Source organism: Carcharodon carcharias, chromosome 19 (genome assembly GCF_017639515.1).
Source record: "Carcharodon carcharias isolate sCarCar2 chromosome 19, sCarCar2.pri, whole genome shotgun sequence".
Lineage (NCBI taxonomy): Eukaryota > Metazoa > Chordata > Chondrichthyes > Lamniformes > Lamnidae > Carcharodon > Carcharodon carcharias.
Window position 1 is genome coordinate 108,061,411 of NC_054485.1, and position 14,321 is coordinate 108,075,731.

General features: G+C 48.8%; 1 non-coding gene across 1 annotated transcript; it reads right to left on the minus strand.

Moving 5' to 3' along the window:
* Positions 1 to 9,848: 9,848 nt before the first annotated feature.
* Positions 9,849 to 9,951, minus strand: LOC121292020. The gene has a single exon (XR_005946147.1). It is a non-coding gene; the product is annotated as a U6 spliceosomal RNA (small nuclear RNA).
* Between the last annotated feature and the right edge of the window lie 4,370 nt (positions 9,952 to 14,321).

A 14,321-nucleotide genomic window follows, 5' to 3' on the forward strand; every position in this document is an offset into this window, starting at 1 on the left:
AAGAGAGAGTTAGTGAGATGAGCCTTGAACAGTCTCAATCCAGGGCTTTGTCTGTCTAAGTGCAGAGCCGAGGACTAAGGCCTCCTTAAGCACAGGATTGGTGATTGCAAAGCTTGACAGAGTCGGAGCTGTTGATTTGTAACAATTGGCTGAGGAACCTCGCTGGAGTGACAGGAATGTGAATATTCTAGCTAATCCGTGCTGTGTCTGATCTGGGAGGGTTAGTCACTGACATTGACGCCTCGACAAGCCCTGCGATCTTTTCAGCCCATCCAATCCAGAGTGAAGACAAAGACACATCACGTCTGGATCAGAGAACTCCCCTGTGCTGACGAGGCCACAGTAGTCACTCAGCTACAAAGACTCATGGATTGTCTCTCCTATGCTCTCTCTTACTATGAAATAATGGTTATAGGGCAGGATGTCACATCACTGGTCACAGTAAACAACACCCTCCTGGACCTGGTTAGCAAATTCTGCAATCTCAGCTCCAGTGACAGTCCAACTGCCTCTTAATGCAAAACTTGATACACGCACGGGGAAACCACGTTTCCCTGACTCAGTACCTGCATTTCAGCACAGAGTCAGGCCCTTTGGCCTGCTTATGCTCCATACAAACCTCCTCCCACCCACCTTCATCAAGCCCTATCAATATATACCCTTCTTTCACTTCTCCCTCATGTGTTTATCTGACCTCCCCCTTAAATGCTTCAATGTTATTCACCTCAATCCCTCCCTGTGGTAACAAGCTCCACATTCTCACCACTCTCTGGGTAAAGGCGTTTCTTCTGCAGACCCCATTGAACTTATTAGTCACTGTCTCACATATTTTGCCCCCTGATTTTGGACTCACCCACAAACGGAAACACCTTCTCTTTGTCTACCCTATCGAACCCTTCCAGAAATGGAGGAATATCCTGGATTGTGACCAGGGTAAGCCAATGTTTGGAGTCTCCTGGGGGCTAGGGGTGGTAGGGGAAGGGAGGGCAGCTGAAGGAAGGGAGCTTTCTGAAACTGATATCATGCAGTGAACTTCTCGTGTTCAATTGTTCTATGTTTGGTTATGTAAGCCTGTTTTACTATTGATGCTCACTGTGCTTGATTGGTTAAGCCTAGGTGTGGACTCAATGGAAAGTAAACAAACTGTAGAAAGAGTTGAAAGCTGGAGCTGAGCATGGAGTAGACATTTTAAAGCACTGTGAATGTAACCTGTTACACATATAGTAACTATCTCTGCTCACGTCATCTCTGCAAGACGTAAAATATATTATCGTTGCGTGTCTGGTGTCTCCAATACATTACAAACATGGGAACATAGGACATAGGAGCAGAAGTAGGCCATTCAGCCCATCAAGCCTGCTCCACCATTCAATAAGATTATGGCTGATCTGGTTGTGGTCTCAGCTCCACTTTCCTGCTTGCTCCCTATCCTTGACTTCCTTGTCTATCAAAAATCTGCCTAACTATGCCTTGAATAAATTCAAGCCTCCACTGCTCTCTGGGGTAGAGAATGTCACAATGACCCTTTGAGAGAAAAAAATTCTCCTCACCTCCATCTTAAAAGTCAGACCTCTTATTCTTAAACTGTGTCCCCTAGTTCTACTCTCCTCCAAAAGCGCAAGGATCTTCGTGGTATCCACCCTACCAACTCTCTTCAGGAATGTTTCAATAAGATTACCTCTCATTCTTCTAAACTGCAATGGCATTGGCCAGCCTGTTCAACCTTTACTCGTAAGATAAATGCTTCATCTCTGGAATTGTACACAACAGCATTGCACACCAAAAGAAAAGTCCTGCATGTATATAGCACCTTTCACGACCTCAGGACTCTCCAAAGCTTCACAGCCAATGATGTATCTTTGAAGTGTAGTCACTGCTGTAACGTAGGGAAGCTTGCAGGCAATTTGTGCACAGCAGGAGCCCACAAACCCACCTCCGAGTCTGAAAGTTGTGGGTCAAGTGCCGCTCCAGGGAGTTGAGTCAAAATCTAGGCTGCTATCCTGGGGGAGGCGGCAGTAAAATGGTAATGTCACTGCTCTAATAATGCCAAGACCCAGGCTAATGCCCAGAGAACATGTGTTCAAATCCCACCAATTCAAATTCAAGTAATAAAACTAGAATATAAAGCTAATCTCAGTGATGATGACTATGACACTATCATTGATTGACATAAAAACCCATCTGGTTCACTGATGTCCCCTTTAGGGAAGGAAATCTGCCTTCCTTACCTGGTCTGGCCTACATGTGACTCCTGACCCACAGCAATATGCATGTCTCTTAACTGCCCTCTGAAATGGCTGACCAAGCCTCTCAGTTCAAGGGCAAGTAGGGGTGGGCAACAAATGCTGGCCTAGCAAGTGGCGCCCGTGTCCCAAGAACAAATAAAGTCAATAAACTATCTATGTAGCACCAAGGGAGTGCCGCATTGTCAAAAGTGCTGCCTTTTGGATGAGATGTTAAACCAAGGCCCCAGATGCCCCTCTTGGGTGAACCCAAAAAAATCCCACAGGCACTCTTTTGGGGGTTGGGCAAAGGAATTCTCGAGGAGTCCCGGGGTGGGGGAGGCAATATTTATCCCTCAACCAACATCACCCAAGGAAAACAGAAGATCTGGTCACTCATCCCATTGCTATGCTTGGGATCTTGCTGTGTGAAAATTGGTTCCCGGATCCCCCTGCATTACAACAGTGACTACACTTCATTGGCCATGAGATATCTTGAGGTTGTGAAAGACAGCGCAGAAATGAAAGACCATTTTATCATTGCCTTAACTGATTGAGTCGCTGAGGGAGTTAAATGTGGTCCGAGTCAATTGATGAGTAAGGTTCTCAAGAATATGATGAATGATATAACGATTCAGTGGCTGGATAGTCTCGTTCAATGTAATATGGTAAGATATCAATGGGGAGCTGGAGCTGAAGCGTTTTAGAAAATGTGGATGATTTATGGTAATTTTGCCTCATTATTTTCAGTTATTCATGCCGGGTTGCAGGTGCTGGGCTCTTAGCAGTGAGCATCAGCTCTGCATTCATTAGAGAATGAGAATGAATCCTGCAACAATTCACCAGCATGTCTTTGAGGATTTGAGATTAAAGTGCAGCTTACTGCTCACCCAACATCATCGATCATAGTTTGATGCTCAGTAATAATAAAACAGTGCTAATCACAGTTAAAAATAGAGATGGAGCTCATCTCTGCCTCTGACAATCTGCTCCCATCTTTATCTTCCTATCTTACCTAGTTTTTTTTCCCACTCCTCCAAGATGCTCTTTGTTCCTCATCTCTCCAATTTACTCTTTCTGTCACGATCGTCGATCTTTCTCTGCGTCTGTTCATCTGCCTCAATCTCCGTCAGTCTCCCCCCAGTCTGTTTACCGTAAGACCATGAGAACATCAGAAACAGGAGCAGGAGTAGACCACACGGCCCCTCGAACCTGCACGGACATTCAATAACAGCACGACTGAACATTTACACCAACTGTACTTTCCCACCCAACTCCACCCACACCCCCAATATCCTTTGATTCATTTAGCGTCCAGAAGTCCATCAATGTTTGTCTTAAATATCCTCAGTGACTCAGCATCTGCAGTTCTCGAGGGCAGAGTTGTCCCTCCAACTCTCCTCTCCCTTTTCCCTCAATCATGTCACTCCCAGCCTTTCTCTCTCTCTCGCTCTCTCTCTCTCTCTCTCTGTCTGCAGTTCTGTCTGGACATTCAAACCCTGCGGGCAGAATTTTGCGCTGATCAGTCGGGAATGCGCCCCACCCGATCCAGCTTGAAACCACCTGAGATGAGGTCGGGCGAGCACCTTGACATCGTCCCGCTCTCGCTCGATATTTCAGTCGGCGGGCACAGATAAAAGTCGGAAGTGCACCCACCGACAGTTAAGAGGCCTAATTCTGAATGACGCAATTGCCAGTAATCTTACATGGCCCGTCCAATCTTACAGACGGGCGAATCGGCCAGGCGGCCTATACACTTTTCATAAAACCCCATCCAAGGGCAGGATGAGGCTCCCGTGATGAAATAAAATAAATATAAAAATCGGTGGGGCAGCATTTTTATCGTGCGTGTTTTCAGGTGCTTGACTGGGATTCTTGGACTTTTTTTTCTCTCCTGCCTTTCGAAACTTGATCTGCAGGTTTCCGGGCCTGCGGCTCCCCGGGGCAGCTCTCTGCCTTCGGGGAGCTTTCTCTCAGTGCTGGCCCAGGCCCGTGTTGACGCCAGCGCCCGCCCTCCTAATGACCCCTGCCTTGGCAGCGTGTGCTTGATACAGGCTGGTCTGATCGCTGTCAACGATCCCTTCCCCGGACGATCCTGGGCCCGTCGGCCTAAAAAGCCAGGCCTGTGTTAATTTTCTTCAATCTCTCAGAGCCTCTCACCCCTGCCTATCTACGTACTTGTTTAAACTTGGCCTCGCCTTTATGTCCTCTCCACCCTCTTGCGCCTCGCTGTTGGCGACTGCTGGAAATACATCACGGGCTGAACTTTACATCCCCCCCACCCCCAAGACCAGGCATGTTTCTCGCAGAGGAGGCGGGGGAGGTGGGGGGGTGGGGGGTGGCGAAATTGACAGCCCGCCCGCCATATTTAAATGAATAATCAAAAGGTGGATTAGATTTGTTATCAAGGCAATTGACCCTGATAATTCACGTAAAATATCTGGCGTGGACAGTCAGGTGGGAGCAAGGAGCCTGATTTTTTTATAAATCAGATGCTTAAAGGGCAACAAGGGAGGGTTGTCGCTCTTGAGGGGCTGCCCTTTGCCAATCGCAGGCTGCTGCCACCCCATTAGGTTGAACCCCCACCCCCCTATTTCCTTCCCATCCCCCGTTCTCCCTTAAACCCACCTTCTCACCACCCACCCCACCACCCCCCCCCCACCCTCCCCCACCCTCCCCCACCCTCCCCTCTCTTCCCAACCTATCTAACCCTCCCGGCTGAAGATCCCGGACTTACCTGCTGCAGTTGTGGGGGGGGGGTGCATGGGCCTTGATCTTCTTCTCCTCCCGCGATCCCAACCCTTGCCACCGACCCCTTGCTGGCAGCTGCCGAGACTGATGGAGGTGTCGGCCTGAGGGGCTTTAACCATCAAGGAGGTCTGAACAGGCTGGGGCTCTTTCCTTTGGAAGAGAGAAGGCCGAGGGGCGACCCGATGCAGGTGTTTAAAATTATGAAAGGGTTTAATAAGGTAAATCTAGAGGAGTACTTGCAGGGGGGATCAAAGCGGGAGGCCGTAATTATAAGGTAGACATTAATTAACCCCGGAGGGAGTCCAGGAGAAACTTCCTTGGCCAGAGAATGGTTAGAATGTGAAGTACAGTCGGTGAGAGTGGAAATGGTGGCTTCCATTCGTAACCTGGATTGACAGAGCAGTTTACAGCACAGAACAGACCGTTATGGCCTAGCTGGTGCACGAAAGTCTGCTCCCACCTTAGTTCACTTAACTGCAGCAACAGATCTTTCATCCTCCCGCATGTACTCATCTAGCTTCCCTTTAAATGCACCCAAACTACTTCCCTCAACCCCTGTGTGTGGCAGCGAGTCCCACACCCTCAACACCCTCTGGATAAAGAGGTTTCTCCTGAATTCCCTCTGGGATGAATCAGTGACTGTTCTATATTTCTAGCCTCTGGTCCTGGTCTGGTCTTCCCATGGAAGCATTTACTCTCTGTCTAACCGCTCTCGATCCTGCTGACTTGTGCCGGCACATGTACAAATCACTTTTCAAACCTTTTCAACATGTTTGTACTCCCAGGGAGCGGAGTGCGCTGATTACTGTCTCCACGGCACTCAAAAAATTAAAGGACTAAGTGGTTACTCTTGTGAAGTGTATAATTAACACAGCGGGGCAACAGATTGGGACTGATAGCCTGGAAATAAATCTTACATAAGAGATCCCATGGCAATTATTTTGAAGAGCAGGGGAACTTTCCCCAACATCTTAGCTGATATTTATTGCTTAAAAATTGCTGCCTAATCAACTGGGGACAAGATATGTCAAAAGACTAGAGGTGAGGAATTCACTTGCCCAGCATAGCTTCTAGTGGTGTAATGGACAAGTGGCTCTCTATTTATGGAACAGGTTACACCGCTGGCTCCTCCCTGCACAGCCCATGACATATTCATCAATAAAACATGCGATTGCTGCTTCTTCCCCCATGTGTGCACCCAAATATTTTAAATTGGCAGCAACCAGGAATCTAAATTTGGACAAGGCAAATTTGGCAATACCTGCCCTGTGTAACCCTGAAAGAGAAGGCAGCAAGATAGGTACTGTGGTAATGTTATTTAAAGAGCTAGAAAACCTGTTTGCAGCTAGGTTAAATTCCTCGATCATATTCTATTGGAAAGTGTCCGAAAGTACTTGGGGTGTTTTTTGGAGGGGCTTTAGTGCATTTGTCAGTGAAAGTTGCTGCTTTCTCTCAGGGGAACCTCACATGTAGAAGGGCTGAGAAAGCAAGGACACCAGTTTCAGGAGATTGGCAAAAGAGCCGGCAGTGACATGAGGAAAGGTCTTCTTATGCTACAAGTGGTTAGGATGTGGAATGCACTGCCTGAGACTGTGGTGGAGGCAGGTTCAGTGGAGGTTTTCAAAAGAGACTGGATCGTTATCTAAAGAGAGAAAATGTGTAGGCCTACGGGAAAAGGCTGGCAAGTGGGACACGTTGCTCTTGCGGAGAGCTGGCACAGTTACAGTGGGCCAAATGGCCTCCTTCTCTACTGTAACCATTCTGTTTTATGAGTAGGTGACCTATTCACACGAAGACTGCAACAGGTATGAGGTCAGCATAGCAGCGAACATACATATATTTGAAAAAGGAACAGCGGTGGGTCATTCAGCCTCTCGAGCCTGCTCCGCCATTCAATAAGATCACGGCTGATTTCTTTGTGTTTCGAGTTCCGCATTCCCATCTACCCCCAATAACCTTTGATTCCCTGACCTAAATGGAATCTGTATACTTCTATCTTAAAACTATCCAATGACCCCGCAACCACTGCATCCAGACGCATTCCTCATCTCCAGCCAAATCGATTCTACACCTTGACCTCCTGAACCAAGGTCACCTCTAACTGTTGCACGAGTGCCATCCTTCATTAACTTTTAATCCTCCACCTTTACCTGGCTTCCCATTCTTCTTGAACGTCATGTATCCCTCAGTATTCAGGAGCCGATCCTTGTCATCCTGCATCCACATCTCCCTAATGGCTACCAGGTCATATATTTTACTTTGGTGAGTGCTATCAATTCATTTACTTTGTTCATTCAGATACAGAGGCTGGGATTTGCTGTCCCTGCCAGCTATGGGTGTGTTTGGTGGTGTGAGCGGACAGTATGGCGCAATTGGCTTCACGACGGCACAAAAGCAGTTTGTGATCGTCCACTCAGCCCACCGATGGTGGGCCATGTTCTCTGCCATTGGTTATCAGGAATCTCATTGTAATACATCAGCACATCATTATTAGCTCTGCCCTCCGGACTCACCAGCCCCCCCCTCTTGCTGGATCATCCACCCACAGCGGGAACATATACCAACACGTTTCACAAGAACACGTAAGCGATTTGGTGAGCTGTACTTCACTTGGGACTTTGAGGTTTGTTTGCCTACCTTGTTTCGGTCAGCACTCTCAGTCAGCAGTGCCAGGCTTCACAGGCAGCACCACATCACGCTTTAGGGAGCCTCACCTACCAGGTCAGCCATATGTTGATGGCTTTTCAATGGCTGCCGGGCTAGGGCTTGCTTGGGGAAGGGGATGAAGTGGCCTCAGGCAAGAGAAGAGGCTGCAGGGCGAGGGCTGTACTGGGGAAGGGGGTATCCCAGGGCGTGTCGGGGTGGGGGGGCACATGTTGATCTGTGCAAGTAGCCTCAAGATGGTGAAGGCTGAGGGGGCAGCATCAAGAGGAGATGAGGCCAGATGGAGATGTAAAGGTGTGTGTGAGAGAATGGGTGGTGATGTCCATTGAGCTGGCAGTGAGTGAGATGCCAGTGAATGTGTGATGGGCTTGAGTGTGTGAGTTTAGAGTGATGAGATGGTTACCATACCTTGGCTGCACGGATGAGACCATTCACCCTCTACCTGCATTGGGTGGCTTGCCTCTTTGGGCAGCAGTGGCACTGATCACCACTGTCATCACCTACCAAGCCAGATTGGTATTGTGGTTGCCCCTCCTGCTGCCTGAGCTGGGGTAGAGGACATCACAGCAGCCTCCATGGTGTCTGAAAGGGGCTTGAGGGCTGCAGTCTTCTTGCCTTTCAGAGCCATGTCTTCTTTACTGCAGCCCTGGGCTGGAAGCACTGAGCACAGCTGTCCTTTAAATCCGGTGCCTGGCATGGTGAAGCGATGAGGTGATGGCGTGGCGGATGAATCGGAGCCTGCCCGCCAGTGAAACGGCGACCATCCCGGGAATGAATAAATAACGTGGCGGGTTAGGGGTGATATGGTGTGAGAAGCCACCATCACGGCCAGTGGGTAAGAATATCAAGTTCTGTCTTTTTGTTTTCTTTGTGCATTCTTAGGCTTTTCCTCTCTGTTCCTTCCAACCACTCTCTGACCCTCATTTCCCATATTACTAATTTCCTCTCTTACCTTGTCTCTACTCTTTGATTTTCCACAGTTGATCCCTTGCCCCCACTATTTAGTTTAAAACCCTCTCTACTTCTCTAGTTATGTGGTTTACAAGAACACTGGTCCCCGCACGATTCAGGTGTCCTGGTTCCAGTGCCCCACAAACCGGAACCCACTTCCCCCACACCAGTCTCTGAGCCACATGCTCATCTCTCTAATTTTATGTACCCTTTGCCAATTTGCTCATGGCTCAGGTGATAATCCAAGGATTATAGAAACTGCATCGCTCCTCATACTCTCTTTGCAGAACCTCTTTCCTAGTTCTACCTATGTCATTGGTATATACATGGACCACAGCACTGGATCCTCCCCCTCCCAATGTAAGTTCCTCTCTAGCCCTGAGCAGATGCTCTGAACCCTGGCACCAGGCAGGCAACAAAGCCGCCTGGACTCTCGCTCTTTGCTACAGAGAACAGTGTCAATCTCCTTCACTATACTGCCCTCTAATTTCTTTTTTGCTGCCCCCACTTGAATGGCTTCCGGTACCACGGTGCCATGGTCAGTTTGCTCACCCACCATGCAGCCCTCACTCTCTTCCAAACAAACTGAGAGAGCCTCAAACCTATTGGGCAATTGCAGAGGCTGACACTCCTGCACTCTGGGTCCCCTTACCTACACTTGCAGTCACACCCCTCTGTCCCTGACCACTGACCAAATCACAAGACACTATCCTCAGAGATGTGAATGCCTCTTAGTGCAAAGCATCCGGGTAGCTTTCCCCCTCCCTGATGTGTCACAGTGTCTGCAGCTCAGCCTCCAGCTCAACGACTCTGAGCTGAAGCTCCTCGAGCCACAAACACTCACAGCAGATGTGTCTGACCTGGATCACATTGGCATCCAGGAGCCCCCACATGCTGCAGCCTTGACATATCACTGCTATTCCTTAATGGGTTTTAATTAGTTTAATTATATTATTCCTTTATTTTCCTTTTTTATATATTTTATTAATGTTACCACCAATTTGCATACTATTTTAAACCTGAAGAATCGAATCGACCTTAACTGCTTACCAGATACTCACCAAACAGCTAGCTCCTTTCCCGCAATAGAGTAAGATCCAATTCATACAGGGTGAGAATGGTAGAAAAAGCAAAAGGAAACAAACAGCTTCTTCTCCACCTTTACCAAACTCCCCCACTCACCAAACTCTCAGGCTTGCACTCAGTTTCTTCAGCTGCACTTATTTGCCTTGGCTGCACTAAAGAACCCTGAGTTTTTTTTTTTATATGGAACGCTTCACGAATTTGCGTGTCAATCTTGTGCAGGGGCCATGCTAATCTTCTCTGTAAAGTTCCAATTTTAGTATTTGTGCTGCTGAAGCAAGCTGAACTGGGGCTAGATAAACCGGATTCAATGGGTTAGCTAATTAACTACTCAGCTCTCAAAGCAGAGTGTGTTTATGGGGTAGGGGCTGCAAATAGAAGTTCTAAAGCCTCCGGCAAGTTGAAGCCAGACTCCTCCATGTTCCTTGATAGCGACAGGAGGCTGACAGTTTTTTATTTGTTCACGGGATGTGGGTATCACTGGCTGGGCCAGCATTTATTGCCCATCCCTAGTTGCCCTTGAGAAGGTGGTGGTGAGCTGCCTTCTTGAACTGGTGCAAGCCCTGTGGTGCAGCTACACCCAAAATTCTGTAAGGGAGGGAGTTCCAGGATTTTGACCCAGCAACAGTGAAGGAATGGTGATATATTTCCAAGTCAGGATGGTGAGTGGCTTGGAGGGGAACTTCCAAGTGTTGGTGTTCCCATCTATCTGCTGCCCTTGTCCTCCTAGATGGTAGCGGTCGTGGGTTTGGAAGGTGCTGTCAAAGGAGCCTTGGTGAGTTCCTGCAGTGCATCTTGTAGATGGTACACACTGCTGTCACTGTGTTTCGGTGGTGGAAGGAGTGAATGCTTGTGGATGTGGTGCCAATCAAGTGGGCTGCTTTGTCCTGGATGGTGTCGAGCTTCTTGAGCGTTGTGGGAGCTGCACTCATCCAGGCAAGTGCATCACACTCTTGACTTGTGCCTTGTAGATGGCGGACAGGCTTTGGGGAGTCAGGAGTTGAGTTACTCGCCACGGGGTTCCCAGCCCCTGCCCTGCTGTTGAGTGGATTTTGTGATTCTGGAGTCAGACTGAAGTCACAATATTTATGACTCAGAGGTGAGAGTGCTTCTCATTGAACTAAGCGGTGACTTTCTCAAAATTAGAACTGAAAACAGGAAGTGAAACACAGAGCTTGATTTTAACTTCACCATGGTAATTTAAGCAGTCCACATTATCTTGCGTAACCACCACGAGACACAATGAATGGGCTCTCAAAAGTAATCTCCCCTCCCCCATGATTGTCCCTTCTCTCCTGAAGGCACTGTCACTGTGTTCCATGAGTCTCTGGAGTGGGAGGAATGCACAAGACCTCCTGAGAAAGTGGCGAATGCCCATGTGGTGGCCACAATTCATGAGTGACTCCAAACAGTTCTTCCTAAAAGCACGGTGGGTGTACCCACGCCACATGGACTGCAGTGGCCCATCACCACCTTCTCAAGGGCCATTGAAAGGATGAAATAAGAAGTGTTTGAGCAGAAAATTTAAGCCCTCGCTCGGTTAGACATTAAACCTCCCAGTTGGAAGCAAAAGATCCTGTGGCGCCACTTTGGAGAAGAGCAGGGGAGTTCTCCCCTGGTGTCCCTGGAAATATCTGTCCCTCAACCAAGATCACTAAAAGACATTGCCGCTTGTGGGAGCTTGCTGTGTGCAGGTTTTCTGATGCGTCCCCAACATCACAACAGTGATTACAGTTTAAAGGTCCTTTATTGGGTGTGAATCACATGGGGATTTCCTCAATTTGTAAATGGCATGGTATAAGTGCAAGTCTTTCTGGTTTCTTTCTCTTGCGTGATGGGTTAGGTTAAAACGAGCAGCTTTAATTACTGCATGTAAAGCTGGTGGGCTCCCTGGGGGTGTAACTCCCCCACGCCACTCATGTTTGTCTTTTAGTGCGGTCAGCTCCTGTGCTAAACTCAGAGCTGGGTCTTACAGGCCCATCGGCATGTTTGAAGGTTAGGGGGCTGGTGGGGCGCACAATACGCAGCTTGCGGCCTTCCCAAAGCGTTCCTGCCTGCCTCCAATTCTATGGTGGCTGAAGGAGGGCAGGCACCTTGATCACCTCATCTGGACCTGGAAAAATTTATTAATTTTGCTTCCAATCTCCACCACTCCATCATTTTCACATTGTCCATCTCTGCCACTTCCCTTCCCTTCCTTGACCTCTCTGTCTCAATCTCTGGTGGTAGACTGTCCACCAATATCCATTACAAACCCACCGACTCCCACAGCTACCTCGACTACAGCTCCTCACACCCCACTTCCTGTAAGGACTCCATCCCATTCTCTCAGTTCCTTCACCTCCATTGCATCTGTTCCGATGATGCTACCTTCAAAAACAGTTCCTCTGACATGTCCTCCTTCTTCCTTAACCGAGGTTTTCCACCCACGGTCATTGACAGGGCCCTCAACCGTGTCCGGCCCATCTCCCGCGCATCCGCCCTCATGCCTTCTCCTCCCTCCCAGAACCATGATAGGGTCCCCCTTGTCCTCACTTATCACCCCACCAGCCTCCGCATTCAAAGGATAATCCTCCGCCATTTCCACCAACTCCAGCATGATGCCACCACCAAACACATCTTCCCTTCACCGCCCCCCGGCAGCATTCCGTAGGGATCGTTCCCTCCAGGACAGCCTGGTCCACTCCTCCATCACCCACTACTCCTCAACCCCCTCCTATGGCACCTCCCCCTGCCCACGCAAAAGATGCAACACCTGCCCCTTCACTTCCTCTCTCCTCACCGTCCAAGGGCCTAAACACTCCTTTCAAGTGAAGCAGCATTTCACTTGCATTTCCCCCAACTTAGTCTACTGCATCCGTTGCTCCCAATGTGGTCTCCTCTACATTGGAGAGACCAAACGTAAACTGGGCGACCGCTTTGCAGAACACCTGCGGTCTGTCCGCAAGAATGACCCAAACCTCCCTGTCGCTTGCCATTTTAACACTCCACCCTGCTCTCTTGCCCACATGTCTATCCTTGGCTTGCTGCATTGTTCCAGTGAAGCCCAACGCAAACTGGAGGAACAACACCTCATCTTCCGACTAGGCACTTTACAGCCTTCCGGACTGAATATTTAATTCAACAACTTTAGGTCTTGATCTCCCTCCTACATCCCCACCCCCTTTCTGTTTCTTCCCCCTCCCTTTTTTTTCCCAATAATTTATATAGATTTTTCTTTTCCCACCTATTTGCATTATTTTTAAATCTATACCTTTTATGCCCTTTTAGTCTTATTTCACCCCACACCCACTGGAGCTATCTGTACCTTGCATGTCCTGCCATCCATTCTTAATTAGCACATTCGTTTAGATAATATCACCACCTTCCACACTTCTTTGTTCTTTTGTCTGTGACATCTTTTGATTAGCTGCTCCTATCATTGCTTGCTTTCCCTACAACCACACCCCCCCCACCCCACTTCTCTCCCCCCACCCCACCTTAAACCATCCCTCTCCTATTTTTAATCAGTTCTGTTGAAGGGTCATGAGGACTCGAAACATCAACTTTGCTCTTCTCCGCCGATGCTGCCAGACCTGCTTGAGTTTTTCCAGGTATTTCTGTTTTTGTTTTGGATTTCCAGCATCCGCAGTTTTTTTGTTTTTACCTTGACCAACGTTGTATCTATTGAGGCCCTTAAGTGGACAATTATTTGTTGCCTAAGTATCTCATTCTGCCTCTGCTGCTATTTTATCCCATGGATGGTGCAGTCCCAGGGCAGGTAGATAGTCCAGCAGCTTTGACTGCACTGGTTGACGTTGGGCAAGATGGACCCTCCTTTGGGGGTGCCCTATTCCTAACGGAGGCACGCCCCCAAGGTAATTCTTCCCTTTTAGCGCTCCCCATGACTTTTCAAACCTGGCCCCCTCATCCCCCTCGCCGAGGCCTGCTAGCGCCCTGAGTTATCTTTTGCAGTCTGGCTCCAAACCCTCCTCCTGTATGGGAATGGACTGTAGTCCCAGCAGTGGCCACCGCTCGAATCTGGCGCTGTTGGGACCACAGAGCTGCTGGCCAAATAGATTAAAGTGGGACTTTGTCCCAAGGGCAAAATGGCTGCGGGGCAGCTGATTTTTTGGTGGGCAGCCCTACCGTCAGTGGGGGTATAGGGGACAGAGAGGGGTGGCCGGGGTTTACGGTGTCTCATAAAATCCAGCCCACAGAGTTGGATCAACACCCGCACAACCTCTCTGCTCTCTGTAAACTTGCAATGCTCTGCTGTCGATATCCTAACTCACACCAAGTCCTGTTCGCCCCTATGCTGTCTGACATTTACTGAATCCCTATCCAACAACGCCTCAAATTTAAAATTCTCTTCCTTGTTTTCACATCCCTCCATAGACCAACCCCTCCCTATGTCTCTAATATCCTCCTAGCCCTGCAAACCTCTGAGGTATCCACACTTAGACAGCACCTTCCAAAACCACGACTAGTCCCACCTAGATGGACAAGGGCAGCAGAGAGATGGTAACACCACCACCTGGAAGTTCCCCTCCAAGTCACTCACCATCCTGATTTGGAAATATATCGCCGTTCCTTCACTGTCGCTGGGTCAAAATCCTGGAACTCCCTCCCTCCCTAACAGCACTGTGAGTGTACCTACGACATAGGGAC